The sequence below is a fragment of the Apium graveolens genome, chromosome 5, assembly GCF_009905375.1.
Source record: "Apium graveolens cultivar Ventura chromosome 5, ASM990537v1, whole genome shotgun sequence".
Taxonomy (NCBI): Eukaryota; Viridiplantae; Streptophyta; class Magnoliopsida; order Apiales; family Apiaceae; genus Apium; species Apium graveolens.
Window position 1 is genome coordinate 312947484 of NC_133651.1, and position 24262 is coordinate 312971745.

Here is a 24262-nt window from a genome sequence, read left to right on the forward strand (position 1 = left end):
ATTAGACAAAAGTTGTCCAGGGTCACAAAGTCTAGCTCGGCCAACTTCTATGACTTATGTCCTTATATAATATTTTATATCTTTGAACTGTTTATCCCGGTGAATGACTTGCTGGATACCTAATATAATATAGTTACATGGGCCCTGATATTAACACTCTCCATTGAAGCTACTCAGCCAAGTTCCGGTTGAGGGGGACCGGGAATAAACAAAAGTCGGGCTCTTGCATTGCTGATGCTCTTAAGGCCAAATGGCAAACAACGGCCCACCTTGGCTAATCTCCATTTCAAAATTTTATAGTTAACGGCCTAAATGATTTACCGAGAGGTATGAAGTTCACGAAAATCAAAGGTAATCTATATACTAAGACTGGTTTTGACTCTACGCGGACAAAACTTACGCATAGAGCCTCTAATAGTCAAGGTCCCAACATTCAGAAATGCTTTATTTATAAATACTTTGTATCCTTGTTGTCACTGATTTTCGACATATCCACGTTTCCAAATTATCATTGTCATTGAGATCTTTAGCCTTGAGCATGTATCATTGTCAAGCATCGTGGACCTTATTCAACAAAAGATTGAGAGATTTAGGCATGATGACCTTTTTTCCCGAATAATTAAGCTTATATTGATGTATGTTTTAACGAATCTCGTACTTACAGAAAATCGAATTCGATCAATAGTAAACTGACTGAAACTAAACTACTCTGCGAGTGCTAAACTTATGTTGTGTTTGTACCAAGTGATTGGGGATTAAGCGGGGAATAGAATATAAAGATCGATTGAGGTGGAGGCGTGTTTATATACTTGAGTTAGAGACTTCTTTCCAATTATGATTTGGATTTTGTATCTTCATTTGAAAATTTGAAATGTGTTTGAAATTGGATTTTTTCTGAATTGATAATGGAAATCTAAAAGACACTGGTATTTATGTAGTTTAAAATTAAATTGATCAAATTATAGAAAAAAACACATTTATGGAAATTAGAATTATAAAATCAGTACAAGAAATCACATATTTACCAACAAAAGTTGCCAACAAAAATTTATTTGTTAATAATTACCAACGCATTGCCGACCAATTGCAAACTTTTGAAAAGTATACACAACATCAACGGTTTCGTAACGGGTTACTAATGAAAAGTTGTCAACGAAATTTTATGTTGGCAAAATCAAAAGTTAAACTCAATTACTAATGAATTACCAACAGATAAATAACTACAAAATACTAACATAAAAATAATAATTTTCTAAGGGATTACTAAAGAAAATAAATATGGGATAGGATATTTAAAGAATTATAATCCTTGGATAACCCTTCTCTAATTTTTTACAAAATAAATATGGAATTGAAAAATTTTAAAGGATTAAAATCATATCTTCTACTTAATAACATAAAATAAAAATGGCCCAAAAGTTTAAAGCTTTTTTATATTGCTCGTATTTTCATCCACTACTTTTAGAACCCCATTATTTTCATTTTATGCCATAAGTAATTTCAACTAACTTGATCATAAGTAATTCCATTATTAGTAAATTGTATGCGGTGCTTCTTTCTGGCACAAAAGCATACTGGTTTTCCGAGATAGAAACTGGAAGCACTGATTTGAAGCAATTAGCTAGCACATTAGCCATGATTTTATATAGCACTCTATTTTCAGTTGCAGAAATCACACTTTACTCATAGTTAGAATTAAGCTCAATAATATTTCTATTTGCCTTGAAAATTCCTTCCAAGTAGTTCTTTTTCAATTCACTCAAATATTCAAAAGTGTCAATTTTTACTCCTTCATCTATCACCAAGTAAGAAATGTTGTCAGCTTTCTTCCTCTTTGAGACATGTGTATGAAAAAATCATGAGTTGGTGTCTCCTTCCTTAAGCCAAAACATCTTTGCTCGCTGCTTCCAATGAACCTCCTCGTGTAACAAAAGTTTATTTAATCTTCCCTATTCCTCAAAATAAGTTGCCACACCCTGTTCATCTTCATACTTTACTAGCTTTTTTATCACCTCTCTTTTAGCCTTTACTTTGTCCCTGAACTCGTGAAATAATTTCCTTCCCCATTGTGACATAAATGACGACATCGATATGAGCTTAGGAAGAATGTTTAATATTGGTAATATCTCCCAGAAAAGTGAAACTTACACTTTAAGGATGGTTCTTTCAGTTAGGCATTCTCAAAGTGAAATCTAAATTGTTTCCTAGAAATATTTATGTCTATCAGCTGTAGTTGTATAGGCTCATGATCTGACACAGTAGCATAATTAACTTTCAAAGTGCATAACAAAAATTTCTGCCACCAGCTCTCTGTTGTGAAAGCTCTGTCTAGAAGCTCCCTAACCCAATTAGGTTTATTTTCGCTCTTTTCCCAGGTGTTACTGCCACCAGTTAAGTCTAGCTCAACTAGCCTGCAATCTTCAACAGCTAAGCGAAAGCCATTCATTAGTGCATATGAATGAGGTTACTCACCCTTCTTCTCTGTAGTATACAATCCATTATTGAAGTCCCCAAAAATGCACCATGGGATAGTGTCATGAGCAGAAATCTGTCTTAATAAATCTGAAAAGTCATGCCTTCAACATCTTTCGATAAGATTCAATAAAGGGGTTGCATGTTGACTTTGTATCCTTGTTGTCACTGAGTTTCGACATGTCCTTGTTTCCAAATTAGCATTGTCATCGAGATATTTCGCCTTGAGAATCTAGCATTGTGAAGCATCTTGGACGTGATTCAACAAAAGATTGAGAGATTTAGGCATTATGACCTTTTTTCCTGAATAATTAGGCTTATATTGGTGTATATTTTAACAAATCTCGTACTAATAGAAAATCGAATTCGATCAATAATAAACCGAACGAAACTAAACTATATTTATCTGTTGGTAATTTAGTACCTGGTAATCGGGGATTAAGCGGGGAAATAGAATAAAAAGATCGATTGAGGTGGAGGCATATTTATATACTTGAGTTAGAGACTTATTTCCAATAATGATTTGGATTTCGTATCCTCGTTTGAAAATTTGAAATGTGTTTGAAATTGGATTCTGTCTGAATTGATAATGGAAATCTGAAAGATGTTGGGATTTAAGTTTAAAATTAAATTAATCAAATTATAGAACAACACATTTATGGAAATTAAAATTATAAAATCGGTACAAAAAATCTCATACTTACCAACAGAAGTTGCCAAAAAAAATCTATTTGGTAACAATTATAAACGGATTGACGACCAATTGTAAACTTTTGAAAAGTATATATAACATCAACGGTTTTGTAACAGGTTACTAATGAAAAGTTGTCAACCAAATTTTCTGTTGGCAAAACCAAAAGTTATAACGGAATTACTAATCAATTGCCAACAGATAAAAACTACAAAATAGTAACATAAAAACAATAATTTACTAAGGGATTACTAAACAAATTGCACCGTATTAAAAAGAGGGAAAAGATAATAAAATTGAATATGTTCTTTATTTCGCGCAACTAAAGATGGGATGTGTACCATATAAATAAAATAATTTACTACTCAATGTGCACACCCATTTATAGTAAACTATCGTATTCAGCTAAGAGACACGTAGCAGCTTTTTTAGGACCACTGAATTCTGTTATACCCTCTTGATCTTTTTCTGAATGCTTTATTTTATTTTCTCTCCTAGTTTAACTATAGGCTTGACACAAGTCCATGAAAATCTCCACGTACAATATGTTATGGCTATTACCTTTTCCATTTATGATAATTTGTACCTTCATTTGTCTTGTTGTGAAAAGGTCGAGTGAAGATATTGTGAACTCTATTTTTCTTGGCTTCACGATCCACTTCACTGTGGAGTTCTCAGTATAGAATAACTCTGAAGTTCACGATATTACATATTTCTTGATTTCTCAGTGTAGTAAAGAATTAACTTCACGAACTTGAAGAAAATTGAGTTGTCTAGAAGAAAAACTAAGACATGTACATATAAACCTATCAATAACCCAAATTGTAGACTCCATTTGAATATATGAAGTGATATTGTATCTTGAGTTGGCTTGTTTTGATTGTATAGACATGTCATGTACGTAACAAAAAACATTTATATTGCTACCACAATCTTGAGTACTTCATTTTCTGTTCTTGACTGATGTTTGAACATTTAAATGAACATTTTTAGTGAGTTTATTTTTAAGACTGCAGGTCTCTTCTTTAACTTTTCCCTATTCTTTGTCTTCAATTCTTCTAATTGCTATACTTCAAACACTACATATCTTCCATCAATATTAATGGAAAAGATTTCATGGAAAAGATTAAAAAGGTTAATTTGTCCACAAGTATAGATATTGATGAGTTTTCAGAGTTCTATATTCGCTTTGAATGTACCATGGATAAGCAACGCAAAGAAACAAAAAGGTTGAATCATAACTCTACATCTGGTAAACCAACTACTGTTACTAAATTCTTCCTTGAGGATGATGCCGCGGAGTTATACATGCGTGGCATTTTTTACAAAGTGCAAGATGAAATTAAGGCATCTCATGATGATATGTAAATTCAAACTATTCGTCCGGAGATAAACGGAATTAAGTGTTATGAAATGAGAGATGTCAAAATGAAAGACATGATTTTTAAGGTAATTTTTTTAGTTCATGTTATTTTGTGATTAATCTGTATTCAGTCAAATTATATTCTCTTACGAGTGATTAATCCGTATCTTTTAGTGATTTTTTTTATGATTTGTTTAGTTTTGCATTATAACCAATTGTTTTATATTTAAGGTTGAAGTCAGTAAGACACACCCTAATTGTTCTTATAAGAAGTTCCTTTTATGCGGCATTTTACGTAGACCCGCATTTTATGCTCTTAATCATTTAAAAGTGTTCAAGACACCTAATCGACTTGTTCTTAATCGCTAGATGAAAAATGCTGAAAGTAAGCCTTCATCACAAGTTGTTGTTTCAAATGAAGTTTATAATATGGAGATTGTATCTGCAGAAGTGACAAATATATTGTTTTATTTTCAAAAGTGTGTGAGTAAAGCATGAAGTGATCTTACTAAACTCGAGCTAGTTAGAAAAACAATCACATATTTATATTCTTCTCTAGGTGATGATGATTCTATTTCTCCCAAAAAAGATTTTTTGGAAACTTTTGATAGGTAAGCATCCAGATGGAGAAATTACTACTCATCCAACTCTCGAGTATAAAAACAAAGTTTCCGGTCTAAAGTGGCTTGTTAGCGAAAGGGAAAAATCCATAATAAAAGCCAAGAAGAGGAAGAGGCAGTGCTTATTACGTCTTTCATATGTGCACATGATAAAAGAGGTTGTCTCAAAAGGAAGTAATTTGCAGCTTGTCCTAAGAAGAAGAAATGTGTGATTGTTTGATTGGAGAAACAATATCCTATTAATATACATTTTTAGATATCAAGTGTTTTTTCTCTTTTTCGTAAGATATTTTTTTGGATTATATTTGTTTCGTTTATATAAATGACTTCATCGATATTAAAGATAGGTTTATTAAAAAAATTTGAATAAGATGTTTTTGTGACGTATATTTGTTTTTTTAGTCTATTAGTTTTGTGAATTTGCAGAACACTTTGTAATTTGTCACTTATGTAAATGACATATTTCTATTTTGACATTTAATATAGGTTTTTAGTACATTGTAATATTGGTGATTAATTCAGTTCTTTGTGGTGATTTTATAGACTTATGTCTAATTTGTCATACTCAACAATACCAATTATTATTTAAAGTTTAAAAATCTTTGTGGTGAACTTGTATAGTATGATATCAACATAACCAAATCAAACCAATATTATAATTCATCGAGACAAAATGACAACAAAAAACAAGTAAATATAAATTTTTCTTTTCATTTTATAGTTATAAAAAATGTCAACATCTCGGATGATGAATTTAATTTCTCAATCTTGAAACTAAATCAATACTGAAGCAGTTTTAATGATATGAAATTGATTCACATTTCAGGTGTGTCTTCTTCTCGGGTGTCGTCTTCTTGGAACAAAACCTTGTCTTTAATTCATTTCTTGTGTAGATAGTTGCAATTTTGCCTTCACTTGTTGCAAGCACTATGCTGATCACTTTCTCTGATGCCTTTTTGTGGTATAAATTTTTTTCTTCACGAGTACGTGGTGTCTTTTTTTGTTGAAAGAAGATGTTAGAATGGTGTGACAGTACTTTACATGAAGCTTTAACATTTTCGCTGATTGGGCAACCTGTTTAAAGAATAAAACCAGAAAAGAGGAGTTCAGTTTAAAGAAAGAAAATATGACATTTTCTTATAGTGATTATGTGCTTATGTAAGAAAACATACTTACACTTTCAAATTTTAATTCTGTTATCCAGTGTTTTGGATCCCCTTAGTACGTTTCCATATGCTTGATCAAGAATTCCACAATCCTTGTAATTGCCTAGTGTTTGCCATTGTATTGCCATGTACTTAGGCATGACCTTTTTCAATCAATGTGCAAGGTACTCATACTTGTTTTCAATCAAGTAATTCACAAAGTGTCGGTGCTGCATTTTTATAATTAATGTTTCACTTATAATTTTAAGATTAGTATAATGACAGAGTAGATTTGTATAACTATCTAAGTTTGGCTTCTACTTAACAACATTTTAGGATTTTGACCATACTGCTTTGGAGCAGTTCTCCATCACCTAATATTGTCAATTACTTCGAATGTTGGTTTCTTCAAATTGAAACTGATCAAGTACATATGTTCATATGCAAGCACCGGAAAAATTATCTGCATATTTTTTGTGTTAAATAGTTAAATTAGTGGTAGCAATGAATATAATTTTTTATGCATCATAGACATACCAAATCAGCATTTTCGATGCTTCTGCTTTGGTATCTTTCAAAATAATGCTTCATATCATTTTAAAAAGTTCATATTGTGCTTCTCTAGTCTTTATTTTATCCAAAGGTACAATCTGTATATTTTTGAGATTACCAAGTTAATGCGTTAATATAATTATCACAAAAGCTCTAAAGACAATACCAATAATAGAAAAATGCTTATCGAAAGACCAATATCCATATAGAGACGTATTGGTGATTCTGTGAATTTATAATTTTCTCTAGCATTCATTAAAATTGACCACATGTCGATAACATCACATGATAAGTTTTCTTTTGGCTTTAGTGTCTTGAGCACTTCTGCGAAATATGTGTAATCCCCATAGACAAAAACTTTCACTCTGTAAATAATAAAGTGATTAGTGTTGTTATTTTAGGGGATTAATGTCCAACATGTGGTGTTTTAGTTAATATTGTGTAAGTGATTAGTGTATTTCAATAGGTGATTAATGTATTACATGTAGTGATTTAAAGACTTATTTGTCATCCATATTTCCTTCAATCATCCATCTGTACATGGAAATTTCTTTCCTAGAGTAACTTGAATTGATGTCTATGATTCTTTGTATTTATGGTGACCGGAAAGCTTATCCCACCTTGATCTCTATCTTTTTCTTTTTGTCCAGTTCTTTGGGTGGCATTGGGTTTTTGTTTTCAGGTTCTATGTAGTTATTAATGTCTCTTTCGTGTTCTTCCATCACCTCTTTGCAGACATGACTTATTCCAAGAGAGAATGAAAGACAAAATTGATCTTCCTAATCTTTTTCAATCTCCAACATCCCTTTAACCAAGCTATAATGTTTAGATAGTCATCATGATCTAGTGGTAATTCACTTTTTTCAACTCTTGTAACCGGCCGTATCAAGGGCATTTTGCTCTCATTATTGGAATGATGTCATTTTTATGGAATGATATCATTTTTATGAAAATCATTCCCATAACTCTCATTATCCATCCATTTATTTGCTTTGAAAAGCCTTTAATAATCATCTCAATTTCATGAATTTTCTCGCCCTTTGGATGCAATTATTTTTCTTTTTCTAATTCAGATTCATATTGATGCTTGGCTTCAATCAGTTCCATATTTGCCTCTATCGACAAAGTTTCCTTCATACTAAGTGTGTTACACCAGTGCTGAAGAACAAATTAGATTATTATATATGGTGAAATCTATTGTGTGTGGTGGTTAGTTTGACAATGCTATGATAGTATCAGAATAAAAAATATGATGCACTAATATACCTCATGTGCTTCTTTCTATCCATTAACATCTTCTACATCATCTTTTTCCATCTGGGCCACTCGTTTCTCAATTTCTCCATTTATGCAATACCATTTTCCTTAACGTGGAAATAAATAAGATTTTCTTTAATACTTAATGTTAATTAAGCATATATAAATTTATCTTGTATATAATGTGTTTATGGTGGTTTTGTGTGACATTGTGATTATCATTTATAAAAATAATTAAATGCATGAATATACCTCATTTGGTTTGTCATTTATGGTCGGCCTATTATTGACACATGTATCTCCTTTTTCATTTTCGACAACTTCTTCCTCATTTTCTGTATAAGCTTTCCTCTAAACATGCAAAACAAATTGTCCATCATAAATTACATTGATATACTATGTGCTTTATTTGTGTGTAATGTAATTACCTTCCAAAATAACTTCTCATTTTCTTCCAACTCTTCTACCGATACCAATTCCAAAATTACTCCAGAACGAAATGCACTTTCTTCAGCTTCGATCACTTCCCTTTCCTTCAATTTCGATTTTGTCCATCCTCTAAAAGATGGATAAAGTCTAAGGACAAGTTTAGTTCCTTGGAAAAAACTCGATCAACGTACATTATCTGTCAAAAATGATCAAGTGGTCATATAATTTTTGTAAAAGTTCAAATTCTATATATTTACAAATAAACAATACTTACAAGCAAAACAATGATTGATCGGGTATAGAATAGTAAAGAAGTCCGCATCCACCATTTTTGTGATCACTAAACTTTTTATCAAATATGTTTCCCAGTTATAATTGGTGCATTTGTCAAGGTTATCTTTAAAATACAGAATTATTTGGCTCATAAAATTATTTGTGTATCACCGTATCAACACGTTTGTCATCACCACCAAAAAGTTCATCTTAAAAATGTCGTCGACCTCCCCTGTTTGTTTAATGCGATCAACCACTTCACTGGCTTTTATCAAATTTTGGCATTCAATGATTGGGAACTGCGATCTCCAATTATCAATTCTTTCACTAATCAGGTTATCATTTCCAAACTGAATTTCTCCTCCTCTACATGGCAGTCCAATTATATCATGCACAGCTTGCTCAGTGATTTCTATACCCCCTATTCAGTATTAATGTACAACTTATGTCATCAAAATGCTTCAAGAACCTTATAAGCTAGCCTCTAGAGGATTTCCACCAACTCAAAATTTAAGAGACTCTCAAATTCGGCATCTCTAACCCATTGTTGTTGTTTATCTGGCAGTGCATATATCATGTCAGTCAGCAACCTAGGGGTTTGCGAATTTTGGCGATTTCATCATCCTGTACAAAGTAAAAAGTTTAGTTCCTACATGTTGTAAGATATAGAGGTGATTTTAATGTGTATTAAATTAAAAAGTTATTTTAAAATGGATATTGATTGTACCTTCTTCGCAATCTTAGTTCTTTGCTAAATTTTTTCTTTCGCTCTTCTTCTCTCAGATTTCCCATTTACATTTCCCTGAAGCACATTTAAAAGTATGAAACACCTTTATACTCATTGACATTACAAATATGTGTCTAATAAAATTAACAATGATACAAAATACCTTTTTTCAAAAGTTTTATCTTTCCCTTCATTTCTGCTTCCTTGTTTACAATTTTTTGATGTCCAAGCGCGTCTTCATCAGTTTTCTACACCAAATATGAATTATAAATTTAATGGTGAAATGTTTTTACTATTAAATAATCTCTGCAAATCTAAGGTGATTTGTATACCTCATCTATAAGTCTTAATTTTCCGTTTTCTTTATCTTTCTCGTAATTTCCTCTTTGTTTTTTCTTTGATTTTCATTATTTTTGCCCTACAAAATTTTATAATTAGTTAACTGCTTGATAATAGATGGAGATTATATAAATTTTACCTCAACTGCAAGTCTTCTTTTCGACCATGGTGCTGGACTTACAAAATAATCTTCCGCATTATAAACAGTAACTTCCCCTACTGAAAACAATATTTAAAGCAATTCAATAGTTTAGAACTAATATTATAGCAAAATATAAGCGGATGATTTTATACAATTAAAGAAGCAAACACCTCTTGTGGACCATCTATTTGTATATTTGTAATCATCTGCTCAGCATAACATTACTGGCTTATGCAGAATAAAACACAACATTCATTATATAAACCACGCTCCACTTGTAACATCAAACCAAATATCACTAAACTCTTCAAATATATGACAATTATCCTTCCAAACATCAAACCACTATCGTAGAAGATAAGTACTAATATTTTGGATAAATTTATAAGACAATAATTTTAGCACATACCTCTAGCTAGTTCATCAGTTTTATATTGCTATTCACCCGGCCCCTCAACATCATTTTCTATCTCTTGTTCTACAGATATATTATCTTCTACATTATTTCCTCCCACATCATTCATTTCAACTTCATCTTCTTCCAAATTAATGTGAGTTGGGCCAACTGGTCTACATAGTTTCTGTAGTATAAGGCGTGCGCTCCGTGTTATACTACCTGCAATTGTCATAAGGCAAGCATCATAGAATTCTCAAAAATCCCCAAAAGATACTTAAAAATATTTGCGTAATTCTAAGTCTATATGTAAAGCAAAAGATCACAACTAATCATTACAGAATCTTAAGTATAACAAAAAATCATCTGCATAATTCTATACTAACAAAGTAAAGACTAAATCACCACAACACTAAATCACCACAACACTAAATCATACCACTGTCAATACAATAATAAATGACCACATTACACCAAAAATCATATGCGTAATCACCACATCATGCTAAAAACCTTAACTAATCATTCCAGAAGTGTTAGTATAACAAAAAAAACCATATTATTATAATAATCATTCATAATTTATACTAAAAAAATCAACACTAAATCTCCACAACACTAGGTAAGCCTGTGTTATAAGCAAAAAATAATCTATAACTAGATCTAATCACCACATTATATCAAAAATCATATGTGTAATCCTAAGCAACAAAATCACCAATAAAAATAAGAGTGTTAGTATTACGAAATCATCATAAGAGTGTCAATATCAAATAAAATCAACAAAAATAAGTACTAATATCAACATGAAAATTGAAAAACAGGTTTAATAATCAAATAAAATTTAGTGAATATTAATTTTCACATACCTTCAAAAAATTCATCCATAATTTTCTAAAATGTTCACTTAAAAACAGGTCGATTTCTGAATATAAACAAATAATGACTATAAGTACCAAATTAGAAACTGAAACTTGATAAAAAAAATAGAAAATTGCTGATTATTACCTTTAATCGAGTGCATCATCGATGATTTAACAAAGAGAAGAGGAGAGAGAGAAAGTGTGTGATTTAGTGAGAAATGTGGTTACTGGTGTGTACGTGCGTATGCATTTGTAAAGAGTATTCAATGTGTCTATAGGGGGTTTCGAATGTTAAAAATAAAAATTGCCATATTCTTATTTTATTTACTAAAAAACACTGATTATATTTAAAATTAGACTTCATTTTTTGTTTAGATGGACGGTAGTGATGAGATCTCATATCTCATTATAAAAATGGTTCTCAATATAGTGCGACCCTATATATATATATAATTTTATAATAATGTTTGTAATTTTTTTAATAATTTTTTAATAATTATGTTCATATTCAATTTTATACGACATAACTAGTACTTAAAATCTGTAAACCTCTGAGATGTTTAGCTGTACCCTGCACACCTTTTCTCATACTCACGTTCATTCCAAGTACGTTCTTTAACTTAACAATTTTTCTATAAATATTGACGCCTAGTGTTGGTTCATAGATTACTAACTTTTTAATTTTTCGTATTATAACAACATAAATATTGTTAAGTTTGCAGAAACTCTATCACTTCAAAAACTGATTGTCAATAAATAATGTACTTTTACTGAAATCTATTCTACTGCTAAATGATTGTTAGGAAACAAGGATCTCAAAACTAGTTCGAAAACTTTTAAACTGTATTAAAAAAAGAGAAAAGATATTATAATTGAATATGTTCTTTATTTCGCGCAACTAAAGATGGGATGTGTACCATATAAATAAAATATTTTACAACTCAGCCTCTACAAGACTAATAGATGGTCCCTCGACCAATCTTCTGCGGGCAACCTGCTCGACCATCTGAATTGAGACTCTCCAGTCATCCTCCATAACTGAAGTCTTTTTCCTAGACTCTCGAGCCAGCCTATCCACCAGAGCTCCCAACTCAGGAATGCGCGAGTAAATAAAGTTTCGATCCTGGGCTAACTTGCCTCCAATCTGGGCAGGCACAGTCGTAGCAGGCATAGCAAGCTCTCGCTCAGGGGATGGAATCTCTGGAATGGGTCTTAGGTGAGACACCGTAATAGGGACCTCACTGCTCTCTGATGGATCCTCCTGAGGGTCTGAACTAACATACACAGGCTCCTCTAAAGATGGCGGAATAGGGTCCGCTGGGGTACCGGTCAAACTAATCTCTGAGTCGGAATCACTATCACTACTGGGGTCCTGAGATGAAACATAAAATAGTAGCCAAGATACAGCATTAGGGTTGAATAAGACTTTAAATAACTCCACACCCTAACTCTAGTTGCAACCTTGACCTAATCTCTTTACTTAGAGTTTAAATAATAGTCTAACTCAAATCTATATGAGTCGAAACACTCTCGTAATTATATACACCCAAATACCCTTTTATCCTAACTTGTCTCAGGAACTAGATCATGTTGCTATGATACCAACTTGTCCCTCAATCTCAGGGTTAGGAAATGAGGACCCACACACCATTAATAAATATAATAACAATGAATATAATAAACCCCGATTAAACACTAACAGGATCTAAACATGATTAAGTATGAGATAATATTACAACTACCAACCAGAATAAATATATTACAACCCAAAATAATAATAAATTTAAATTTATTCGATTCCGACATGGAACTGAAAGATAACCCATTGTATCTGATCCAACTTAAACAATCCTTCCAACTTAAACGCTTCCTCACACACACTGCTACCTGCTCTGGCATCTGGAAACCTACGATACGGTAGGGACCGCCAGGAATGCTCTGGAGAGCGGTGTGCCTAAGTCTAGTCATCTTCTTTCTTAACTGCCATGGTAGTAAAATATATGAGCAAATAATCTCAGCAAGTAACAATATAAACAGTTCAATAATGCAGTAATAATATCAATATCAACATACGAGGCATTCTACTTTAAATATCTAGGTGGAAGATTTCTATTTCTGGCTAAGAAAGGGTTATAAAGAAGGATTTGGGCTTTCAGGAATCAAGGCTCATGTTAGGGTGAAAGCCGACATTCATCTCAAATCATTAACAGGACTTCAAAGTGTTTCTCAACAGAAGGAAATAATCCATCAGACTTTGAAACTTATCATCAATGTAAAGTGACAGGGTTCACAACATTATAATCAAAATAAAGGCTCGAGTTGTTCTATTTCATTTCATTTCATCTTTTAAAGAATAAAGAGCAACTGCTCCAAGTATATAAACATTTTCATCTTTATAGAGTATAGAAGAACCTTTGATTGGAATATCCATCTTTAAATTATAATAAGGGTGATCATCCCGTACCGACCTCCATCTGGTCGTTATGGTACCTATGGCATTATACCTTATATTGGACTAGCCCCGCTAGCCTCTTATGTGACTGGACTAGTCCTACTAGCCTCTTACGTCTATCCAATCCATAAGGAATTCATTTGGAAAACCTTGTCTGGGAAGAAGGAAAAGAGTTGATGAAATTCATTTTAGCATTACTAAGAATGTGAAATCATTTGGACTCAATCAAGTCCAAAATCATCCTTAAATTCAATTTAAGATTTCAAGGAAAATAAACGGATCAAGCGTAAACAAGAATCAATATAAAGGAACTGAATCAAATGATAAACAGGGTTAGCTAGTTCTAATTTAAGAGAGTTTCTACAATCAACTCGTGATAGGGTTAACGGGTCAACGAAGAATTTGGATTGATCAAGAAATTAAGTAAGAAAAAGTGTAGAAGTTCTTGTAGGGTTTACGGTATCAGAAGATAACAAAGGAGAAAATACGATATTCAGGGTACAAATCAGCAGGGTTACTATAAAGGATCGAATAGGGTCTGATATCAAATTTTCAAAAGAACAATATCAGGGTTTCTCAGAATCAATAACAGGTATATCACAATTGGAATAAAAAGCCTCTAGATAATCATGGCATCAATAATTTCCTCTCTATAAAAAATTCACAAGAGAAGGAAGAGTTACTTGCCTTAAATCGCTTTCTTGTTTAACGGGCATAGAGCTACAACCACCTAAGATTCCTTTCCCTTTTCTAGCCTGAATGCCTCCACTATCCGGATCTATAATCCAAAATAGAATCCTTAATCAACAACTTACTCCAAACTTGACGTTTCTCAGAACGCCTAACGATTACCACATATCGCGATAACAGTTAACTCGTATACACATGCATAATCATAGTATACTCATATAACACATAGCAAGTATATACTTGACCATATTCTCATAGCATGTATTACGATATACTCGTATACTCTAAATTTACAATTAATCATCGAATCACATAGTACGACTCAACGATATCACATAACATATTATACCTTAATACTCCAAACCCCAATTATATAACCTTATGTCGAAACAACTCATCCTTTCCTTTTTAATCCCAAAATTCGAACAAAAAACACATAGTAAACCAAACAAATAACTCGACAACCAAACAACTTATTCCTTTCTTTTTAACTCAAAAATTCGAATGAAAATAATGTAACCAAACCAAGAAAACAACATGTAACCACTTATTGTCATCATGCATTAACTTAATTAACAAGACTCGAATCAAAAACTACCCATTCAAGTTCTTTCCTTTAAAACCGAACTTCACTACAACTTAAATTCAATAAATCATTTCATAACGATCATTTATCACAAAGACTCGAATCAAACAAGTTATTTGATCTACTTCTTTCATAAAAACAAGCTCTATTCGGCCCTAATTAACAAGACAACATGCAACTCTTAAATTAACATGCAAAGTTAATTTTTATATTTAAAGCTTATCTTCACTCTATTCTTAACAAGAAAACCCTTTAAACTCTTTTTCTTTTGCATAAAATCGAACCAAAATCCAATCATCAACATGCAAGTCCAAAAATTATCTATTAACTAACAATGATCAACATGCAAGCACAAAGTTAATTATTAACTAACAATGATCAACATGCAAGTTTAAGAATCAAGCATAAACTCAAGTTCAAACCACAACTCATCCATTCAAATCATTTAAAAGAAAAACTGAACCAAAAATTAGATTTTTAAACCAAAACCCTTTGCTAAACTCAAATCAAAATCAAATGCCCCCTTTTACAAGCAAAAATTCGAACCAACATCAAAATAAAATCAAAAAATAGCACATAATTTAGTGCACAATACTTAAGATCACACTCTAAGAAATTATGTTTTCTTAAATATAACCAAGAGATGTTGATGCAAAAATCTTCTTAAATACTTACATGCAAAGAGTATATAGATAGAGGATTGAAAACGATGAAGATCAATGGCAAGATCATTAAATTCCATGTAGAAATTAGTATTGCATGAAAGAGAGAGAGAGAGAGATAGAGAGAGAGAGAGAGAGAATTCGGGAGAAAAGAAAAGAGAAAGAAAGAGTGATCCAAAAGGAAGAAGAGAGTGGGGATGAAGGAAGGAAGAGTGGGTGCATTTATAAGTGAGTGGAGGGGCAAAATGATCTTTTGCCAACTAATTCTAGAAACTTCTTTTCTTTTATTCAAAAACTCAAAAACGAATTTGGATATACACAACTCCCTCAGAAAAGGTGAAAATGACATGAATAACAATTTTAGAATATAGATTTTGAAATTGGCTTTCTAACCATATTTTAAAATAATTTTTGAGCGTACGATTTATTTTTTATATGAATTTTACAAGGTTACGCTTAAAATAGAAATATAACCCGATAAAATCATTTTAAAATACGCCGATCACGAAATAATTTCATCAATAATTTTTAGAAAGTCTGTAGGACTATTTCGAATATAATAAAGCAAATTTAATGCATTGACCATACTCAGATAATTTTATAAAAATATATAAAGGTTCAATAAACCTTATTTAAATCAAATAAATCCCTTAAAATCATTTAATAATTTCCAGATCACATAATCTTGCACATTAACAAGCAACAACAAAAACTCACATATCATGACTCATTTTGAAATATGCTTAAGCATAAAAAATTCTATTTTTCATAATAATATTCTTTTTTTGCATAACGGGTCGCGTCTTGACTAACGGCCCGAAGCTGAGCGTTTTCAACTATGCTTCACAATCATACTCTCTATACTAGCTAATATGTCAAACTGGAATATAATATTCATTTAAATATTTCTATTTAACACATAATTCATATTCATTTGGTTAAACACCTTAATCCCTTTTTAAGACGAGTTCCATTCAACTTGACGGTCCGACAACATAGCTTAGCCTTTTAGCTGACTCATTAAACTGGAACGAGTTACTTTACATTCCCAATTACTATTATACAACAATAACAGTTAATCCATGTTAGGTCACACAACACTGTAGAAGGGGGTTCAATACAGTGTTTTTACAATCAAATCGATTTAACAAAAGTATGTAACAAAGATTAAGTATATTGAATAAACTCTGTTACAATAAGAACTGTTGTTCTCTCTCAGTGATGAACAAATATCACTAAGAGCTGCTAGGTTACAATGTATAACCTTCTCGATAATGATAACTCATATAGTGTAAACCCTAAGTCTGTGTTTATATAGTACACAGTTATAAGATAACTTCTAGTTGATATGGAATATAATTCTGTCTCCTAAAATATATCAATCAGATATCTTATTTTAGTCTCAATATTCTATTGTAAATCAGCTTCCTTCCTTATATGAAAGTCTTCCCGCACTTAAGTTCTGATATGACCTTAAGTTCTGATATTAAGTTTTGACTTCTAGTAAGTCCTGATTTCAATAAGTCCTGATATGTCCTATTTGTTAAGATCTGAAAACTAAACATGAATCATATTAGACATGACATCTCAAATATATCTAACAATCTCCCCCAACTTGTAAATTATGCAAAATATACAAGTTAAAATACAAGTACAAATGCAATAAGTGTTTAACTGGATAACTAACTACAACTTACAGTCCTTATAGCTTTAACCAATCTCATTGAGTTAATCTGAATCCATAATGATTCTTGACAAAGTTAGATATCAGCTTTTCTTCTTTAATCCTCAGGACTTGAAAGAGTGTAGTCTTGACTTTCTTTATATCCTCATTCTGACTCCCAATCTGATAGATTGCAGTCCTTAAAGCAGAGATATGGTTTCTTTCTAAACCATCATTCAGTCTTATTACCCTCGGATGAGAAGAATCTTCATTGTAGCACATACATTTCTCATTCAGTAACACTTCAAGCTTAGCAGAATTCTTCTTTATTGGAATTTCACTTCCATCATCTTCAACAATACTAGGAATGAATTATGTAACACTTGAACCAGAAATTATTGCTTTATATCTGATGGTCTTCAATATAACAATACTAGGAAAGAATTGAAGTTATTTCAGTGAGTTATTCAGCACATCTGATTTTGACATCTGATATGTCCTTCCATTTTCAAGAAATAGAATTAGATTTTCCTTAACATTGTGCTTGTCATGAGCATCCAGTACCACTTGAACAGAGATAACCTTATCATGGTGTTTCTGTGTAACATCTTCAAGCGGTTTGTTAGTCAATAGAAATGGATCTCTAGTAGCAACTTAATCTTAGCTTCATCAGAACCTAGTCCAGCCCTGTCTCTTGGTTCTCTAGCATTTAACCCAATAGTCATGAAAGTAGACAACAGTTGGCTTTTTTTTGGATCTGATGGTATGACATTTTTCCACAGAAGTTTCTTTTTATCAGCTACTTCCATCTTGTCTAAATCAACTTGAGCACTGTCAAAGGTTGATTTCTTAATGACTTTATCAGAACTTTTTGTTTCGGTTATAACTTGTTATTCTTTACTCTGAACAACTTGAGCCTTGTCAGAGGTTGTCATTGATTCTTCAGAAATTTTCTTTCTTTTCAGAGTTTGAACATCTTAATCTTCAGCAAGAGTGTCATCAGTAACTTGAACCATTTTGTACACAGATTTTAGCAGGATTTGAGAAATTTTCATCTCCTGTGGCTTGATTGGTTCATCAATTTTTCCTTTCCCTTTGTCTTCGGGATCAATCTCAGATTGTGATCTTGTTTTGGGCTTTGATGCCTCAGTATTTGACTTTTCCTCGATCACAATGCCTTTTACCTTAGGCCTTGGAGGTTTCTTTGCAACAGAAGCTTTTGGCTTTAGATTTTTCTTTTCAGTTTTAAATCTAGCTTCTTCTTCCTTGAGATTTTCTAAATCCATTCCTGGATTATGCTTCAGAAACAATCTTCTAGCAATTTCCTCATCAAGTGTCTGTATCTTGGGATCCTTATAGTAGACAGTAGTTTGCTTTCCCTTGAGCTTCAGAGTTTGCATAAACTTTTGAGAATCTTGACTTTCACCTTGTATCAGAACATTAGGCTTTGTCATCAGATTTTTCTCATCAGAACTTGATATCAGATTTTGAGTATCAGTACTTGCTATCCGTTTTTGAGTTTTAGTAGCTTCAGAACTTGTCTTCTTTTGATGAGAAGATCTTCTTTCATCTGTAATTAGTTTCCTAGAAGAAACCTTATTGTTGTGCTCTTTACTTTGAACTTGACCCCTACCCTTGCTAGGGTTTCCCTGGACATCAGCTTCATCATCTTGCTTCTTCAGTAGTTGATCATTAGAGCATTTGGACTTAACTATCGTCTTCCCCTTTTTTGGCATCATCTGATAATAGGAGTGAGAGAAGAAGTTCCACTGAAGATTGAATATCATTTAATTGAGCCTGTTGAGAAGCTTGATTTGCCAGAACCTCAGAGATTTGGGCATGTTGCTTCTCTTGAGCTTTCTCAATTACTTCTACCTTTTCAAGTGTAACTCAAAATATGTCGATTCAAATTCAACATTTGTTTGTCAAATCAGCACAAATTATTAGTAACCATAATTTTATTCAAAATATTCATCAAGAAATACAGTTCAAGTAGATGAAGTAAAGATTAACAGGATTCAATGAGAACATTCACATGCACATAATACGATAAACAAAGACTAAATATTGCAATCAAAAGAAATTTCATTAAAATATCAAAAGAGTACATTTTATGAAATTTGTAGATTACATGCAGAAGATTACAAGATAATCATAGTCTAAGATAGTGAACATTAACAACATGGGTCTAAGAAGAAAAGCTATCGATTAGTTCCTCCTGCTGCTGACAACTAGCACTGCAAGATGGATGATCCGTTCTTGCTGAAGAAGGGCTTCTCTCCCTTCTTCTTCCAAGCGATCAAGATGGAGTTGATAGTCCATCTCAAAGAATAAGATATTTGTCCGAACCTCTTATAGAACCAAGTTTCATATCTCATCAGGAATGGCATGGCGTGCCATTCCTGTTCCCAGTCACCACAACTGAACTCAACGTTGAAGTTTTCATAGTTCATAAACATGTTTACAATAACCATTTTTATGAAAGAGGAAAATAGTGAGAATTAAAAGAGAGAGAATGATTTTGTGTGAGAATAAAAGGTGATTTGTCTGAGATAAAATGTCGGTTAAATAGTCAATGGAATATCAAGGGACTAGAGGGCTGATTAATGATTAAGTGTGGAGTTAACTTAATGAGCGTCTCCCTAGACCGATGTGTAATAATTTAGGTAATATGTGAAAAGTCAATAGTTAAAGCAGGAGTTAATGGGCACGGGAAATAAGTAATAATTACTGTGCATATGCAGTTTTTCAAGACAAACACGTTTACCACTAACCTATTTGATTATCAGATAAATATTAAAGTCTGATAAACTTCAGTATATCTTAGAAATAAGGCTTATCTAAGAAAAAGGCTTAAAATCTTTCATTAATAATGAAGTCTACTATAGGATAAATTTGTGCATGAGTCCACCTCAAATGTTTATGCTCATTTTATGCATCTTTTAGAATTCTTTTTCACAGTGGCTCCTCAGTGTAAATGAGTCACAACTGCTTATTAGAATTTATGCTATTATCAGAGTATTTCTCCAGTAATCAGAGAATGTGAAAATTTAATAAGAAAAATTTATTTGCTTTTCTAATGCATATAACTTAATACCATTAATCCACTTTGGTCTTCCCTTCCACATATTTACTCTAGATCTCAAATGACTTCCTGACTTTTCTTTTCTTTTCTTTTCTTTTCTTCAGATAAGTGAGGCTTATCAACATTTAGGTTATCCTTAAGATTTACTGACATCAGAATTTGACAGATAAGAAGCAAGAATCTAGTTTGTGACTTAGTAATAAGATACACAAAGTAAATTTTATTAAGCTCAAAATCAGAACTTTCTTGTGTTAATCAATTTCCACATAAACAACTAATTCAAATATGGGATTTCTAGTATGTTAATGACTACTAGGTCAGCATCTAACAAAGTTATCCTCATTGGATTGAATACTCACAGAACATTCAAATTACTATCAGAGTATATAGATCCACATCAGATAACAATCAACATTTAATATATTTAAATTTAAGCACATATTACATGAAAATAAGACAATCTGTAAACACTGATCATAAAGTCTGATGCATCAAAACAAAAACTAAGCAAATTTAGAGAAAGAACCTGAAACCATTCCAAGTTCATTTACCAGTATTTTAAAGGTAGCTTCATATTGTGGTTTTGTGAAGATATCTGCTAGTTGTTGATCTGTTGGAACAAAATGCAATTCCACTATACCTTCCATCACATGTTCCCTTATGAAATGGCACCTAATACTGATGTGCTTTGTCATTGAGTGTTGAACTGGATTATCTGTCATAGCAATAGCACTTTGATTATCATAGTAAATAGGTATTTTAGAAAATTCTAACCCATAATCCTGTAATTATTTCTTCATCCAAAGAATCTGCGCACAACAGCTTCCTGCAGCAATATATTCTTCTTCTACAGTTGATGTGGAAATTGATTTCTGTTTCTTGTTAAACCAAGAAACTAATCTGCCTCCGAGAAATTGGCAGCTTCCACTTGTGCTTTTCCTGTCTATTTTGCATCCTGCAAAATCTACATCTGAGTAACCTATTAGCTTAAAATCGGATTCTCTAAATACCACAATCCTAGATCAGCTGTACCCTTTAGGTACTTGAAAATTATTTTCATAGCTATTAGATAAGGTTCTCTTGGATCAACCTGAAATCTTGCACAAAGACAGGTAGCATACATGATATCAGGTCTACTTGAAGTTAAATAGAGTAAAGAGCCAATTATACCTCTGTAGTTAGTAATATCTACTGATGAACCGGTATCTTTATCTAACTTGGTTGCAGTGGCCATGGGAGTGGATGCAGTTGAACAATCTTACATTCCAAATTTCTTCAATAATTTTGGGTGTACTTGGATTGATTGATAAATGTACTTTCTTCATTTTGCTTGACTTGAAGTCCCAGAAAATAACTAAGTTCTCCCATTATACTCATTTGATATCTTGACTGCATTAGCTTTCCAAACCTTTCACAGAGTTTGGCATTTGTAGAACCAAATATGATATCATCAATATATATCTGTACCAAAAGTAAGTCTTTTCCATGGTTGAGGTAGAACAGTGTTTTATCAATTGTACCTCCGTGAAATCCACTTTCCAGAAGGAATTGAGCTAAAGTCTCATACCATGCTCTTGAAGCTTGCTTAAGGCCATAATGTGCTTTGTCAAGCCTGTAGACATGATTTGGAGATTTTGAATCTACAAAGCTGTTCAACATACACCTCTTCTTCCAATTCTCCATTGAGAAAAGCACTTTTCACATCCATTTGAAAGACATTAAACTTTTTGTGAGCAGCATAAGCCAAAAAGATTCTTATGGCTTCCAATCTAGCAACCGGTACAAATGTTTTATCATAATCAATACCCTCTTGTTGAGAGTAACCCTTAGCAACCAGCATTGCTTTATTCCTTTATTCCAGTGAATGACTTGCTAGATATCTAACATAATATAGTTATATGGGCCTGATATTAACACTCTCCATTGAAGCTATTCAGCCAAGTTCCGGTTTTTCTTAGCTGGCATGTGAGGGGGACCGGGAATAAACAAAAGTCAAGCTCTTCCATTGCTGATGCTCTTAAGCTAAATGGCAAACTACGGACCACCTTGGCCCATATCCATTCTAAAATTTTAGATAAAGACGTTCTTCATTCACCCCTAAAGCATAGTAGAAGGCTTGAAGGCCAAAGCTTAGCATTATAATCAGATAAAAACTTTATAGTTAACGGCCTAAATGAATCACCGATCAAACCTCAACTAGCAAGAGGTATGAAGTTCACAAAAATCAAAGGTAATCTATATACTAAGGCTGTTCTTGACTCTACGCGGACAAAACTTGCGCCTAGAGCCTCTAATAGTCAAGGTCCCAACATTCAGATATGCTTTATTTATAAATACTTTGTATCCTTGTTGTCAGTGATTTTCGACATGTCCACGTTTTCAAATTATCACTGTAATTGAGATCTTTAGCCTTGAGCATGTACCATTGTCAAGCATCCTGGACCTTATTCAATAAAAGATTGAGAGATTTAGGCATGATGACCTTTTTTCCCAAATAATTAGGCTTATATTGGTGTATGTTTTAACGAATCTCGTACTTACAGAAAATCGAATTCGATCAATAATAAACTGATTGAAACTAAACTAGTCTGCGAGTGCTAAACTTGTGTTGTGTTTCTACCTTGTGATCGGGAATTAAGCGGGGAAATAGAATATAAAGATCGATTGAGGTGGAGGCGTTTTATATACTTGAGTTAGAGACTTCTTTCCAATTATGATTTGGATTATGTATCTTCATTTGAAAATTTGAAATGTGTTTGAAATCGGATTTTTTTTAATTGATAATGGAAATCTGAAAGACGCTGAGTTTAAAATTAAATTGACCAAATTTTAGAAAAAACACATTTATGGAAATTAGAATTATAAAATTAGTATAAGAAATCTCATATTTCCCAACAAAAATTTATTTGTTAATAATTACCAATGGATTGCCGACCAATTACAAACTTTTGAAAAGTATACACAACATCAACTGTTTCGTAACGGGTTACTAATGAAAAGTTGCCAACGAAATTTTCTATTGGCAAAACCAAAAGTTAAATTGAATTACTAATGAATTACCAACAGATAAATAACTACAAAATACTAACATAAAAATAATAATTTACTAAGGGATTACTAAAGCAAATTGCACTGTCCAATTTCAGCCCTAATCGGTTAATAATTATGGATCCATTATCTTTATTTCCTTCCTAATCTGATATAATTGTAGATCGGTTATATTTGCTCTATTACCAATCCGTTGCAATTCTATATCGGTCGTGCATATTTTTGTCACTAATCTCTTGTAGAATTTTACCATATATGTCCCACCCTAATTAATACTCCCTCAGTCCCTTCCAATTGTTTACATTTCTGAGCAAGTGTCCGGCACGCATTTTAAGGTGCATAAAAAATATAGTTATGTAATTTATTTTTACAATTTTCTTTTTCTAAATAAAAATTGAATGTTTTAATTTTTATTCAGAAAAAGAAACTATACTTTATATGCACCTTAAAATGCGTGTCGGATACTCTCTAAAAAATGTAAATAATTGAAAGGGATGGAGGGAGTATAAAACAACTATAATATCATATTTGGATAAAAATTACACGCAGACTCAACGAGGAATTAAATTAAGTTGGTAACCAACTAATTAATTATCAGTCATGAATTAAAATATTGTTCGAATTATGTGTTCACGTTCCGAAAATAACAAGAAAATTTGGTCTTCGTATTTGCATTTTAAGTATACCACACGAAAGTACATAAACACAATACTCAAAACTTAGTGTCGATAGGTTTTGTGTTGACCTTTCAGGTTCAAAACAGACCACGAGATACATAAAATTAATATTTTGTATTAAATTTTAATATT